Source organism: Sorex fumeus, unplaced genomic scaffold (assembly GCF_029834395.1).
Source record: "Sorex fumeus unplaced genomic scaffold, SorFum_2.1 ptg000100l, whole genome shotgun sequence".
In the NCBI taxonomy this organism is placed as follows: domain Eukaryota; kingdom Metazoa; phylum Chordata; class Mammalia; order Eulipotyphla; family Soricidae; genus Sorex; species Sorex fumeus.
Genome location: NW_026606157.1, coordinates 1,415,373 through 1,430,033, shown reverse-complemented (window position 1 = coordinate 1,430,033; position 14,661 = coordinate 1,415,373).

Sequence of the window (14,661 nt, the reverse complement as noted above, 5' to 3'; positions counted from 1 at the left end):
ATGTCACAGCTGAGTATTCCAAAACGCTTTATCATTCCAAAGCACAGTCTGTAAAGGCAGAAGGTACCAATAGCCATTTAGCATCAGAGACCCAGAGATTGCTGCTCCTTAGAGAAGGGTCCCTGTGGTCACAGATGTTGGTGAGGTCTCTCCTTAATGGGAGTCCATCCAGATCGTCCAGGCTCAGGAGTGTTGGGAATGTTCTGTCTGGGTGCTCTTCCTTTGTGTACAGTTCATCGACTTGCCCGAACCACCACTATTTTAAACGTTGGGACGTGGATTTATGTGTGTCAGGAAAACAGGTGAACAGAGTCCGTTGTTGATGCTAGGCAGCCACGGCTTATTTTCAACTTCTTATTAACATTATAACCTGGTTCGCTTATGATATCATCGCCAGGCTTGCCTGCTCTCATCTCTGTCTGAAACTTGCTCATCAGGAATTTTGGAGAGAACGCCTTTGAACCTGAAATGCTTTAATTATCACTTGGCTGCAGAGAATTGTAAGCTCGAAAGATACCCTGCTTTCGTGAGGAAAATAAAGATCTCTTTAGGAAGATTATTTGCATTTGTCTAAGAGCACGCTGTTCATCCATTGTGGGGGGAGTGCCCAGAATAGAAATGAGCAAGGAGAAGAGATAGGTGGAGTGGACAGCTTTCTAATTTCTTTTGAGATGGGTTCTCCAAGTATAGCTTATTTTGAAGTGCTTTTGATTATCCAGAACTGGTATCTACCAATTTGGTAAGTGTGAAAGCACAGCCCAAAGCCAAAAAAAGAAATGAAGTTGGTCCTTTCTCCAGCCCCCCTCTCTCCCCGTCTTAGAGCCCAACTTAGAGATAATTGAAAATTGTCATTGTGAGGATAGGAAAAGGGACAGCTATAGATAAAAAAGGTGTGCAAAAGAAGAGGGTGTGGGGGGCTGGATGGAGGTTAGATGAAGTTCAGATGAAATTTCCGGGATTTCCATGGCACTTGCTTTAGAGCAGAAAGAGGAAAGGAGGGTGAGGAACAGAAAGACAGAAAGTTGGGGCCCAAAATGAAGTGAGTCTGTATTAAATAGAAAGAATTCGGGAAGCAATATTGGTGATATTATATTGGGATGTTTTTGTTGTTGATGATGATTTGGGGCCACACCCAACAGTGCTCAGGGGCAACTCCCAGCTAAGAGGTTGAAGTGTGCAATGGTGTGACTCAGCTTTAAATCTCTCTGTTTTTGGTGTGTGTGTGGGGGGGGGGGGCACATTCGGTGCTTGTGGTGTTGGGGTCAAACCTTGGCCATCACATGTAAAGCCTCGGCTCAGTCCTTTGTGCTAGTCTCTGGCCCAGATAGATTCTGAAAGAAACAATGCATCTTTTCTCTAGTTGACTGCTCTTTTAAAAATTTGTTTTATTTTATTTTTATTAAATCACCACAAAGTTGCTCATAATTGGGTTTCGGTCATACAATGTTTCAACACCTTTCACAAGTGTATATTTCCCACTATCAAAATCCCCAGTTTCCCCTCCTTCTCCCCCCCCCCCCCGCCCCAGTCTGCCTCTACAGAAGATATTTTTCTTCTTCTTCTTCTTCTTCCTCTTCTTCTTCTTCTTCTTCTTCTTCTTCTTCTTCTTCTTCTTCTTCTTCTTCTTCTTCTTCTTCTTCTTCTTCTCTCTCTTTCTCTCTCTCTCTCTCTCTCTCTCTCTCTCTCTCTCTCTCCTTTTAGGTATTTCAGTTTGCAATACAGGTACTGAGTATTTATCATGTTTGTCCTTTTACCTACTTTCAGCACACTCAATTCCTGTCTAGAGTGATCATTTCCAATTGTCATTGTCATAGTGGTCACTTCTCTGTTCTAACTACCCTTTTCCCCCCACTTGTGATAAGTTTCCAACTGTGGACGAGTCCTCCTGACCCTTGTTTCTACTGTCCTTGGGTAATAGGCTCATACTTTTTATTTTATATCCCACAAATGAGTGCAGTCATTCTTTTTTTTTTTTTTTTTTTTTTTTTATTTTTTTTTTTATTTTTTATTAGTGAAACAACATGAGGTACAGTTATAGATTTACAAATTTTGTGCTTGGATCTCGGTCATACCACGATCAAATACCCATCCCTCCACCAGTGCCCATTTTCCACCACCAGGATAATATCCCTCCCCCCCATCCTCCCATCCCCCCATCCCCCCCTGCCACTGTGGCAGGGCATTCCCCCCTGTTCTCTCTCTCCTCCTGGGCGCTGTGATCAGCCAAAGAGGCATTGAGTGGCGAACATGTTCAGTCCAGTCTACTTTCAACCGAGTGCAGTCATTCTATGTCTGTCCCTCTCCTTCTGATTCATTTCACTCAGTATGATACTCTCCATGTCCATCCACGTATATGCAAATTTCATGACTTATTTTTCCTGGTGGCTGAATAGTATTCCATTCTGTAGATGTATCCTAGTTTCTTTATCCAGTCATCTATTTTTGGGGCACTTGGGTTGTTTCCAGATTCTGGCTATTGTGAACAGTGCTGCAGCGAGCATGGAGGTGCAGATTAGTTGCTTGTTCTTAATTTTTTTCTCAAGGAAGGAGGATAGGATAGAAAAGAGAAAAATAATTGAGATGAAGGGTTTGAATCCAAGTTGACATCTTTCCTAATCTATGAAAAAGGAGCCAAAGCCAGATAAAAACTAAAGGATATGAACCTCATAAGGACAAATGTCTCAGACAGCTCTGAGAAAGGGTGAAAGATCTGTTGGATTAAACACAAACAAGAATAAATCAGCCCTTCATTCTTATTAAATAGCTCCTTAGAAGTGTATTAAGTTAATGTTTCCACCTCATTTCTGGTGTGCACTCCTCCATTTGTCTGCCCCGAGAGAAAATTTCCAGCGTGCAGAATTGTAGCATCCACTGGAAATAACCTTCCTGACTCCCCACCCAGCCCCTCACTTTTCTCCATGATTGATTCTCCAGGATGATGGCAACAGGGTTCCAAGAGCCCCCCAACCCAGAGGGCTCCACTGGGGTGCTCTCTTTCCCTCGTCCTGGTTCAGCTTCTGGCAACAGCAGCTCCCTGCAACATCCTCTCCTGCCTGCTCTTTGTGTGGGTCTTTGCCCCCTGCAAAGGCCCCGAGATCCCTCCCTAAAAGTGCTCTTCCCTCTGTGCCCTTGTGACTTCACAGCAGGATGACTGTTCTAAATCTCACTTTCTGAGGAGGATGGCAGGGACTTGGGACCATGCCTGACTGTGTTTAGGGCTTACTCCTGGTTTCTGTACTCAAGGATCACTCCTGACGGTGCTCAGGAGACCAAATCCGGTGCCACGGATCAAACCCACAGGGTCAGCAGTGGCGTGCAAGACGTGCTCTATCTGTTGTTCTAATGTTTCAGCCCCTACATGTCACTTTTCTAGTGACTTGCTAAGACACTGGACACTGTCACTCTATGCCTCACATTCTCATCTAGAAAGTGACAAGAAGAACCCGAAGTTTCCTGAGGTGGAACAGGGAATTGAGCTTGCCCTGGTGTCCTTAGGAAAATGCACTTGCATCAGTAGCTATCATTATCTTTCTGGACACTTTGGGAGTTCGACTGTTAACCTACTCCCTCCTTCCAAGATTCCACCCGTGCCTCCCTTTGGTCTTCCTGCCCCACTTCTCTTTCAGCCACTGTGTGACTGTCTCCCCTCCCGTCCTAGGGTCCCCCCTACAGTACTGAGCCTGCTCTTTGTGTGGGTCTTTGTTTTCCACTTGCACCCTCACTTTTCTGTGATGGAAAATTTTCCTTTCTCTACCTCTTTTGGTTTTGGGGCCATACTCAGTGATGCTCAGGAGTTATTCCTGGCATTGCAATCAGGAATCACCCTGACGGTGCTCAGGGACTATTTGGGATGCTGGGGATAGAACCTGGGGTACCTGTGTGCAAGTAAGGCCCTTACCGCTGTACTATCACTCCAGCCCTCTCTTTAACCCTTGACCTCTAACGTTGTCCTTAGTGTTTGCCTTCTTCTGGCCACCTTTCCTTTCTTCTGTTGTTGCAGTGACCTAGCACCACACACACACTTGCTCACATGCTTTAGTTGTGACATTCACACACATGCTCACTGCAATTTGCACTCACTTAGTTCTTGTGCTTGCACATCTTTTAGTTACGGTGCTCATCCAGAGATGAGGTAGAGTATACCCTTTAGGTGTGCTTTCACACACCTGGCTTCCAAATGCAGGAGCAAGAATATTTAATACACTATTTAATATTTAAACAGTATTTAATACTTTAATACACTTTGTTTTGACCGTGCAGCAGAAAGACTATGACTGTGTTTGGCGCATGTGGGCAAAACCAGCGATTAAACTCATGACCTCATACTCATTAGGCAGATGTGTTGAACCATAGAGCCAGTGGTTGGCTTCAGCATTTTGATTTTTAAATTCACAACTTTGTTATTTTTGGATGTGTAGAATATTAACCTAAACTATCTTCACTGTCTGCTTCTGTCTGACCAAACTATGTCCACATATTTAAGGAAACAAAGACTGATCATTAGTTCATTTGTACTTTTTACAATGTTTAATGAATACCCAATGCCAAGCATATATTTTATTTCTACATACTTTCAGAGGTACCCTGATATTGTCCTTTATGTTATCCTTTATACCCGGGTGCATGCTGGGTCCTGCTTCACCATTTCTTTGACAAATTGTTACCTATGCTTTATAACTCAGCTCAAATTTCTCCTCATTCCTATATTCAGTTCTGCCAGCACCAGGGAGAGAGCAATAAATTTAACTGAAAAATCTCCCTTTCGCAAAATTTACATGAAGAAAACAGACCATGAATAATTGAACAAGATGATTTCAGATTGTGTTAAGTGCTGTGAAGAAAAAGGCAATGGAAGGAAATAGGGAAAGAGAGACCAGAGAGGAGTGAGAGGGAGAAAGAGAAAAGGGGGGGGAAAGGGAAGAAAGAAAGGGAAAAGAGAGAAGAATAGAGAGAGGAAAGAGAGAAAAATTTTGGGAAGCATTCATTCTTCAATAGAATGAATTATTGGCTAGAGCAATCTTGCTATTGTTATTGGACCACACCTGCCTGTACATGGGGCTTACTCTGGCTCTGTGCTCAGGGCTCACTTCTGGGAGGATTCAATGGACCATAAGGGGTCCTTAGAATCAAACCAGTTGGCTACATGAAAGCAAGAGCCTTACCTGCTGTGACATTTCTTCACCCCCCAGAGAAATCATTACTGGTGAGGTAGCATTTGAACCGAGACCTGAATAGTGTGGGAGAGCCACAAGTCATGCCCAGAAGAGCATTCCAGGATGTGGCAACAGCCAGTGCCAAGGTACTGTGGTAGAAGTGACTCACAGCACTCTCTCGAGGAACCCTGGTGGTGGAAAGAAAGGCCTCCTTGGGGCTGGCCTCCTCTGCATGTGGGGTGGGATCCTGTGTCTCTGAGCTCTGATGGTGCCCAAGGGGGCTGCCATGTTTGCTTGTATCTAATTTCTATGACCTGGCACCCCAGCTGCGCAGGAGAAAGAGAGCGGCTTGGAATGCCTTCAAGAACGTCGAAGAAATAGCTAAGAGGACGAAGAACCTCTGGCTTTGGTCACATCTCTTTGATTCCACTGTTCTTCTTGCATTAAGATACACCTCAGAGACCTGGGCTCTACAGAAACAGGATGAGAACACTATTTGGGTCTCCCAAAGAGGAATTGAAAGAGCTATGCTTGGAGTATCATGTTTCACTCAAATGAGAGAAAGAATCTGGAGTTTCAACCTCCTTCGAGGATCAAGAAACAGGGACGCTGTCTTGTTTGCCAAGGTGTTGAAAATCAGATGGGCTGGTCATGTAATGAGATTTAGAGATGACCGCTGGACTAGAGCCATTACCGACTGGATTCCACGGGATGTCAAAAGACCGCGTGGCTGCTCACCTACCAGGTAGTCAGACTTCTTCATCAAGATCATGAACGACTGGTTTGAGGCTCTTCCTAGAACGAACAGAAGCCATTGGGCTACACTAGCACGCGACAGGGACAAATGGAGATGTTACTGGTGCCCGCTCGAGCAAATCGATGATTAACGGGAAGTCAAGTGATCAAGTGATCAATTTCTAAGGCTTCACCTCAAGGAAAGACTATTATTCTTCCTTTTCATAGCTCCAGAGCCTGGCTGTTGCATGTGCTTGAACCTCTGCTGAATGGATAAGGGAGAGGCCATGAAGATGCTTTCTTATAGCTGAGTCATCTGGTTGAGTTTCTGGCTCCCCGCTACTCTCTCTGCACGTGCTATTGATCTTTTATCAGCTTTAGCTACTCCCCTCTTGGAGCCTGGCAACACCGCCTCCCCTATAGTATTGATTTCCTGTCTTGATCCTCCATGCTGGCCCCCCATTACCTTACATGATCCTGCATCATCTGTGAGGTCACGCCCTCCCAGGGCCTTCCTTGGGGGACCAGGGGAAAGACTCGTACTGGTAGCACTAATAAATGAGGCAAATGGGCAGGGCGGGGAGTCTGAATTCACAGGAAGCTGGAAGGAGATTTGCAAGTTGAGCAGCAAAGAAAAATACTGGCAACTGATATGATTATCTAGAAATGTTTCTCTGAAATTGCATCTTGGGGTTTTAGAAATGCCTTAATATCCGTTGTCAAAACCATTTTATTCTTGTGCAAAACTGAATAAACTTTATGGATCGTTTCCACATGCCCGAAATTTCTTATGTCAATAGAACTTGGTTTCACAATGTCTGCCTCTGAACGAAGGTGACATTTGTCAAGTGAAACTCTATATTTCTCATTTTTGGGTTTTCTAGATCATGAAGTAGGAGAGTAGAATTTAGGTAAATTGTAACAATCTCTGGGGCTGGATTGATAGTACAATTCATACAATTCATATTTTTCTTGCACGAAGTCTACCTGGGTTTAATCCCCGGCATACCATGTGGTCTTCTGAGCCCACCAGGAGTGATCCCTGAGCACAGAGTCAGGAATAAACTGGGTATGCCATGCCTCCTCCAAAAAAAAAAAAGAAACACCAAATTACAGAAATCTTATAAATGGTGAATATAGGTGGAAATCTGAAGAAAATATTCATTCCTAAAATTGTTGAAATAGGCGTCATTAAGAATGGGAGTGACCACTTGGGCATAGTCCTTTGTTTTTAAGGGCCACTGTCATTAGATTGGGACCAGACAGACATAATTTCCTTACATTTTATTATCTTAATCTCACCTGTAATTTATACTGTAGGACATAATGTAGCATGTTCACAAATTCCAGGGGTTGGAACATTTGCGCCTTTGGAGGGTCATTCTGAGGACCGTTTTGACTAAGAAGATAATCACAGAGGAAAGCAATCAGTTTCCAATAAACACTTAAGAATGAAAAAAAAAAAAAAGAATGGGAGTGAAATCTACATATCTAATCCCATAATAATTTAGGGGCTCTTTGTGTAAAATATATTTACTCTCATTTTATGTGAGATTATGACCCTTTGGTTTTCTATATTGGTAAAGTCACAGCAGATGAAAGATGCAGAAATTATCAAGGTAGGGAAGCAGGAAGAATGCAACTTGCAGGAAGAAGGCAGAGGGCTTGACGCGTGGACTTGGCTCCTCTCGTGCCCCACAATCCCGGGCAAATGGCACAGTTACCCCTTGGCACCACTGGCAGGCCAATCAAGCTTTCTCTGCAGGCTCACATTAAAAGACTGCAAAACCCGAAGCCCTTCATTTGTTTTCCGAACTGCATCTGGTGGCAAAGCCTGGCGTGACTTGCATTCATTTGTTTGGTAGCAATTCTGTTTCCCACTGATAGGAGGCTACTCAGGAACTTCACTCTAATTTGTGTGAATATGTTTGGTTGCAGCAATAATATGTTCATTATAGGCCCTGTTGGGGTGTTATGAATCCGTAAGCATCATGCTGTCTCTTTAGAATCCAAACAGCTGGTTGAAAGAACGGGAGAGAAGGGTTGCAAATCTGTTTAGGTTGTGTATCCGAAATCCACGTAAGGACAGTGAGGTAGTAAAGGGGTTAAGGCGAGTGCCTTGCACATAGCCAACCCTGGTTCATTCTCCAGTGGTGTCACATGTTGTCCCCTGAGTTCTGCCAGGAATGATCCCTAAGCACACAATCAGGTAAAAGCCCTGAGCACCACAGATGTGGCCTCCAAATAAACAAATGCATATAAAATAAGACATGCTGTCCCTAATGAAGTGGGGGAAAGAGGAAATGACCAAGAAGTTTTGCATTTTCAGTTGTTGTAGTGTATCTGAGGCCTACAGAATAAAATGCCAGAGGCCAGACGACCCTATGGCCTCCTTTTTAGGAAAGTAGAGACTAGTCACAGACATCACCCCCAGATACACAGTGAACTCATTCCTCTCAGCTTTTTGCCAAAGATGTCACTGTCACTGTCACTCCCGTTGTTCATTGATCTGCTTGAGCAGGCCCAGTAACGTCTCCATTGTGACACTTGTTACTGTGTTTGGCATATCAACTACGTCACGGGGAGCTTGCCAGGCTTTGCCATGCGGGTGTGATACTTTCAGTAGCTTGCCAGGCTCTCCAACAGGGGTGGAGGAATCGAACCTGGGTTCCAAAGATGAGAAATGGAAAAAATTGTGAAACGGAAAAAGTTGTGTCTGCTTTTCATGCTGCCTGACTTAAATAATAAAACTTCCAGAGGTTGCATAGTAAATTCATTCCTCTCCACAGTGACAATGGACTGGAACAATAGCACAGCAGGTAGGGCATTTGCCTTTCACATGGCCGACCTGGGTTGGATTCCTCCATCCCTCCAAGAGCCCAGCAAGCTATCGAGGGTATCTCACCAGCTTGACAGAGCCTGGCAAGCTCTCCATGGCGTATTCAATATGCCAAAAACAGTAACAACAAGTCTTACAGTGAAGATGTTACTGGTGCCCTCTTGGGCAAATTGAAGAACAATGGGATTACAGTGCTACAGTGCAGAGTATCTCACTTTGTGGTGATGGGTGGGGAGTTCACACCAGAGGTTTTGCATTTTCGGTTGTTGCAGTGTATCTCACTTTGTGGTGGTGGTGGTGGTGGTGGTTGGGAACTGAGGGTTCGGAGGTCACACCTGGTGACCTGGGGCAGAGCCTGATATCAAACCCAGTCTCTCATTCATGCAAGGTGAGTTCTTCTCGACTGTTTCGAAATATTTGCAATTTGTTGTTGTTGAGGGGCCACACAATGGGGAGAGGGGGTCTCAGGAGGACTTGTGCCAGATCAGGACTCAGACTCCGACATAAAAGGCATGGGCTTTAATAAATGAACCACATTGAATATTTTTACTCAAATGTTCATTGTAGAAAAATTCTCATGAAGGCAAGAAGCATTCACGGTACATTTAGCAATTCTCTGTGTATGTGTGTGTCTTTGAAGACAAAATTAGACTTGGGGGATTTGGTTATTCTTGCTGTGCAGGATTTGGACTTTTGCAATGATCAGGGAAATTAACTATAAGGTAGTTGCAGTTTTCTTGTGCACTGATGCTAGCTTTTCAGAGATGTGAATTTGCTGGCCAATGTCGAATTCTGAGTTAACCTACAGAATTGGGTTTATCAAGCTTGTGGGGTTGGGAAGTTGGAGGGGACATCAACATTGGGGAAGGGTGACTGATCCTTGGTGGTGAGTGTGGTATCAGAATAGTATAGGAAACTTTATTACTCATGGTATTATAAATCACAGTGTCTAGATAAAAATTAGAAAGGAAAGCAGGTTCTTTGCATTTCAAAACTTTCAAATATATAGTTGGAGTATTCCCCACCTCCAGTTTATTTTAGTTTGGGGACCACATCCAGTGGTGTTCAGAGGCAACTCCTGGTGAGATGTTCGGGGATCACTGCCAATAGTACTTGGGGGAAATATGTGGTACTGGGGATTGAACCTGGACCTTCAGCATGCAAAGCATGTACTCAGTCATCTGAGTCATGTCCTCAGCCCAATATAATTGGAGTTCTATTTTTGCTTCACCCACTCTTCCCCATGGGTACGAGGCTCTGCTCTCAAAGAAGAAAACTCAGTGCCAGCTTCAGGAGAGTGAGTCTGTGTGAGCAGGCCAACAAGCATACCCAAGGGGAACAGTTAACCAGCTGAAGGGTTACTCTAGCTCATAAATCTAGACATATGATACTGCTTTAGACATAAGAGGTATGAGAATATAAAAATTAGCTTCACTCTAGCAGGAACAATAATGAATATTTACAATATTCATAGTAGATTATTGTCTATTACCATGTTAATGTTTTGTGTTATAATATAAGACTATCTAAAAGTTCAAATCAGAGAAATATTTTGACTGAAATAGTGACAGTAAACTCTAGCCACACAATACCACCTCTGCCCCTAAAAATATGCTTAAAATGTTGTCTAATTCCCCCCTCCCCCAGATTTTTATTTGTTTGCTTTTGTTTGAGGACTAAACTCAGCAGTGCTCAGGAGTCATTTCTAGCAGTCGTTTCTGGCTGGGGTGGTGGATGGGGAAGCATATGCAGTGCCAGGGATTGGACTTGGGTCCTTCTGTGTGTACTCCAGCCTGCTGAGTTATCTTTTTGCCCCCTTTGCTATTCTTATTTATTTTTTTTAATCAATTTCCACTGGGGCTGGAGGATAATACAACAAGGGAGTTTGCCTTGCATGCAGCCAACCCAGGTTCGGTTTCCAGCATCCCACGTGGTCCCCTGTGAGGGACAGAAGTGATTCCTGAGTGGAGAGCCAAGAGTAAGCCCTGAGCACTGCCAGGTGTGGCCCCCCATAAAAAAAAGATAGATTAATTTCCATTGAACATTGGTTTAGAATAGTTTGAGCTGTACATCATTAACATGTTGATCTAGACAAGCACCTTTTTCTGACTGGGACCCCCTCTTATCTTGTTTCCTTCCTGTGTGTCCCTCCCCCAGGTCCTGCCAGCTGCCTCCCCCCACCCCCAAGCTCTTGGCCCTCATTTATGTATTTTTTCCCTTGGAATATGCTGGGGAGTCAATGGGGACCATATGGTTTGTGACTGTGATTTGTGGGTCTGGGTTCTAGTTTCCATCCTACTCAACCTCCAAGGTTTGGTTTCTGTAGACCATACCAGGAATCCCCTCACCCGCCCAGCAATCTTCCTCTTCCCTCTGGTAAATTCCAAACTGTCCTCTGCGTCTAAATGTTTTTGTTTTCTCTGCTCATCTGCTGTTTATATTCCACAAGGGGTGAAAACAGGCAGCATTTATCTTGCTCTGACTTAATTCACTTAGCATAATACTCTTAGGGTTCATCCATATTGTAAATGGCAACACTTTGTCTTTCTCTTTTCTTAAAAAAAGAATATAGGTGGGTCCAGAGAGATTCTACAGTGAATAGGTAGCTTGCCTTGCATGTGGACCCTAAGTACAGCCAGGAGTGATTACTGAGCACAGATCTGGGAGTGAGCCCTGAACCTCTCTGGGTGTGACCTAAGAACAAAAACAAACAAAAGACTTTAGGAAGGTAGAATTCCATTGTGCCTTCTTTATCTTCTGGGTCCGGCCACACCCTTAGAGGCTGTTACTGTCTCGCTGCTTTGGACTGACCCGTGCAGAGTTTGAAGAATCTATGCATTGCCAGGGATTCTAACTGGGCTCAGCTGCATGTGATGAGGCAAGTGCATTATCCTGTACTATTTCTCTGGTTCCTTCTAATTCATTCACTGTTACTCTTTTTTTTTTTTTGGATAAATCAACTCAAACTGCTTAAGGCATTGCAACTTGCTGCTTTCTGTCCCTCTCCAAATAAGAATTACACACCTTGATGTCATCTAAGTTTAAAGTTAATATCATTTATATATTTTTTCCAACCATGAGATAGAATTTCATTGCACAACTATAACATAACTTAAAATTTATGATTGAGGGAAGATTTATTTTTTCTCATGGTCATTTTCTCTCCCCCCCTTGATTTACATATCTGCTTTGTTTCTTAGACATAAGTATAAAAAATTGAAAAAAATCTCTAAATTTCATTAGAAAAAGCTGTAAATAACAACAGAAGACCTAATTAAAATGGCAAATGTTCTGTTTTTCAGAACAAGCAGTACAATTATTTCAAAAAGATAAAAACAAGTGATGTCTCTTTTGCATTTTAATATAATTGGAGTATTACTAATAAATAGACTGGTGACTCAGATTTGATAATTCAATCTCCCTCAATTGTGCAGAAGCACTAGGATTTCTGGAGGAAATAAGCCTTGCCGTAAAAATAAACTTTCACATTTGAAATCAAGAGCCATGTACCTATTTCTTGTTCAGACAGAATCGATCTATCTGTATAGAGTTCACTGGTAATTCAAAGGTCAGAGGTATTAGCAAGTAGGCATTACGGGAACTTGACCCCTGGTCTATAAGAGAATGCAACCTGATTACTTTGACCACAAATTAGAGCAAACCATTTTCTTGTCGTTCTATCCTTCTGCTTAATCTTTTTCATTCTTTCCCTAGATTCCCATTTCTCTTTATTAGTATTCCCCTACTTTCTATTTTCTTTCTTTTTATAGCCCTTTTCACCTGCCGGAACTAGACTAATAAGTAAGATGAATGTCTCTCACCCACCTTTCTATAAGACTGCGATTTGTTTGTGTTAGTTTCCTTGTTCCATCCTTCTTGCCCCATACAGGCAGCCACAATCCTGGATTTTTTTGGATCACTGTTTCCTTTGTTTATACATTAGTTTTTGACTTACGCGTTCCTAAATGTATAGCACTGTCATCCCATTGTTCATAGATTTGCTCCAGTGAGCCCCAGTAATGTCTCCATTGTGAGGCTTGTTGTTACTGTTTTTGGCATTTCGAATTACCCCACGGGTAGCTTGCCAGGCTAAATATATATACTTCAATGGTTCTTTGTAAGAGTGGCAACTTTTTGTGCATAATGTTTTGTGGCCTTCATTCAACTGTTTCTCAAAGTAATTTCTACTGGTGAACATCACTTTTTTCCTCTTCTGTAGAACATTCTGTGATCTGGGGGCCAGAGTGATAGTACAGTGAGTAGTGCATTTGCCTTGCATGTGGTTGGCCTGAGTTCGATTCCTGGCATCCCAGATGGTCCCGAGTACCACTCCCCAAAGTAATTTCTGAGTGCAGAGTCAGGAGTAAGCCCTGTGCATCCCTGGACATGACCAAAAAACCATAACAAAAAAAGAATATTTCATAATCTAAATATAAAGAATTATATCTTCTTTTCAAGTCTGTACGTACTTTAAAATTTTCACAGGTGATGTCTTCTTTAATCCCTGAGTTACATGAAAGTTGGCTTTTACATTCCTCTTATTTACGTAAGTGGCAACTTGTTGTGCATAATGTTCAAGTTAAAATTTTTTACATGACCAGCCCATCTGATCATGTAAATCAGATGGGCTGGTCATGTAATGAGATTTGGAGACGACCGCTGGACTAGAGCCATTACTGACTGGATTCCACAGGACGTCAAAAGACCATGTGGCTGCCCAACTACCAGATGGTCAGACTTCTTCATCAAAATCCTGAACGATCGGTTTGAGGCTCTTCGTGTTCCTAGAATGAACAGATGCCATTGGGCTACACTAGCACGTGACAGGGACAAATGGAGACGTTACTGGCACCCGCTCGAGTAAATCCATGATTAACTTGAGTGATCATCGAGTCAAGTGATCAAGTGATGAATTTTTTTTATTTTAGTTTAGGTCATTATGGTGACAGGGTTATTTAAGTTATTTAAGTTTTATCCATATTTATCCATATTTAGTATCCATATTTAGTATCCATATACCAGGTTACTGTACACCACCACCACCAAAGTGCTCATGACTTTCCCTCACTATCCTTATGTCATTTCAGGTCTGATCTTTATTTCCTTCTTCTCTCCCTCACTGTTTATTAATAATTTTGTAATCCAAGGGCAAAATAAATATACATATATAATCAAGGGGCCTGACAGATCAGTACACTGACCCAGGTTAGTGTCTTTGTTCACTACGATCTACTTCTTTGGTTTTTTTGTTTTGTTTTGTTTTGTTTCTTTTTGGGTCACACCCAGCGATGCTTAGGGGTTACTCCTGGCTCTGCATTCAGGAATTACTCCTAGCAGTGGTACTGAGGGACCATATGGGATGCCGGGGATCGAACCTGGTTCAAGGCAAATGCCCTACCCCTGTACTATTGCTCCAGCCCCTACTTCTTTGTTTTATCTATTACACAGAGTGACATCATCCAGTTACATTGAAATCTTTAAAACCTTGTCTGACATTTATTTCAAATTCATTGTCTTGTAAGTAGGGACTATAATGCCTAGATTAGGGATCAGCAGTCTCCTACCACCTTTTTTTTTTTTTTTAGTGGCAAACTATGAATGATTGGTGCATCTTAAATGGCTGTAAAACATAAAAGAATATTTGGGGGCATGTAGAATTATAAAAAATTCAAATCCAGTGTATAAATGAAATTTTATAGGATAGATGACCACAATCACTTGTTTCATTATGATCTGTGTTCCTGAAGAAGCAAACGGTCATTGAAATTATCCAGCTGTACATCTAAGACTGTGTTCTTGCTACAGTGGCTGTATTGAGAAGTTGGAATAGAAATCACTGTCTATTTACCATCTGGTCCTTTACAGAAGTTTTTCAACTCTGATCTAAACAATAAAAATTCTTTGAAATTTAGTAAGGTATGCTGGTTAATTTTA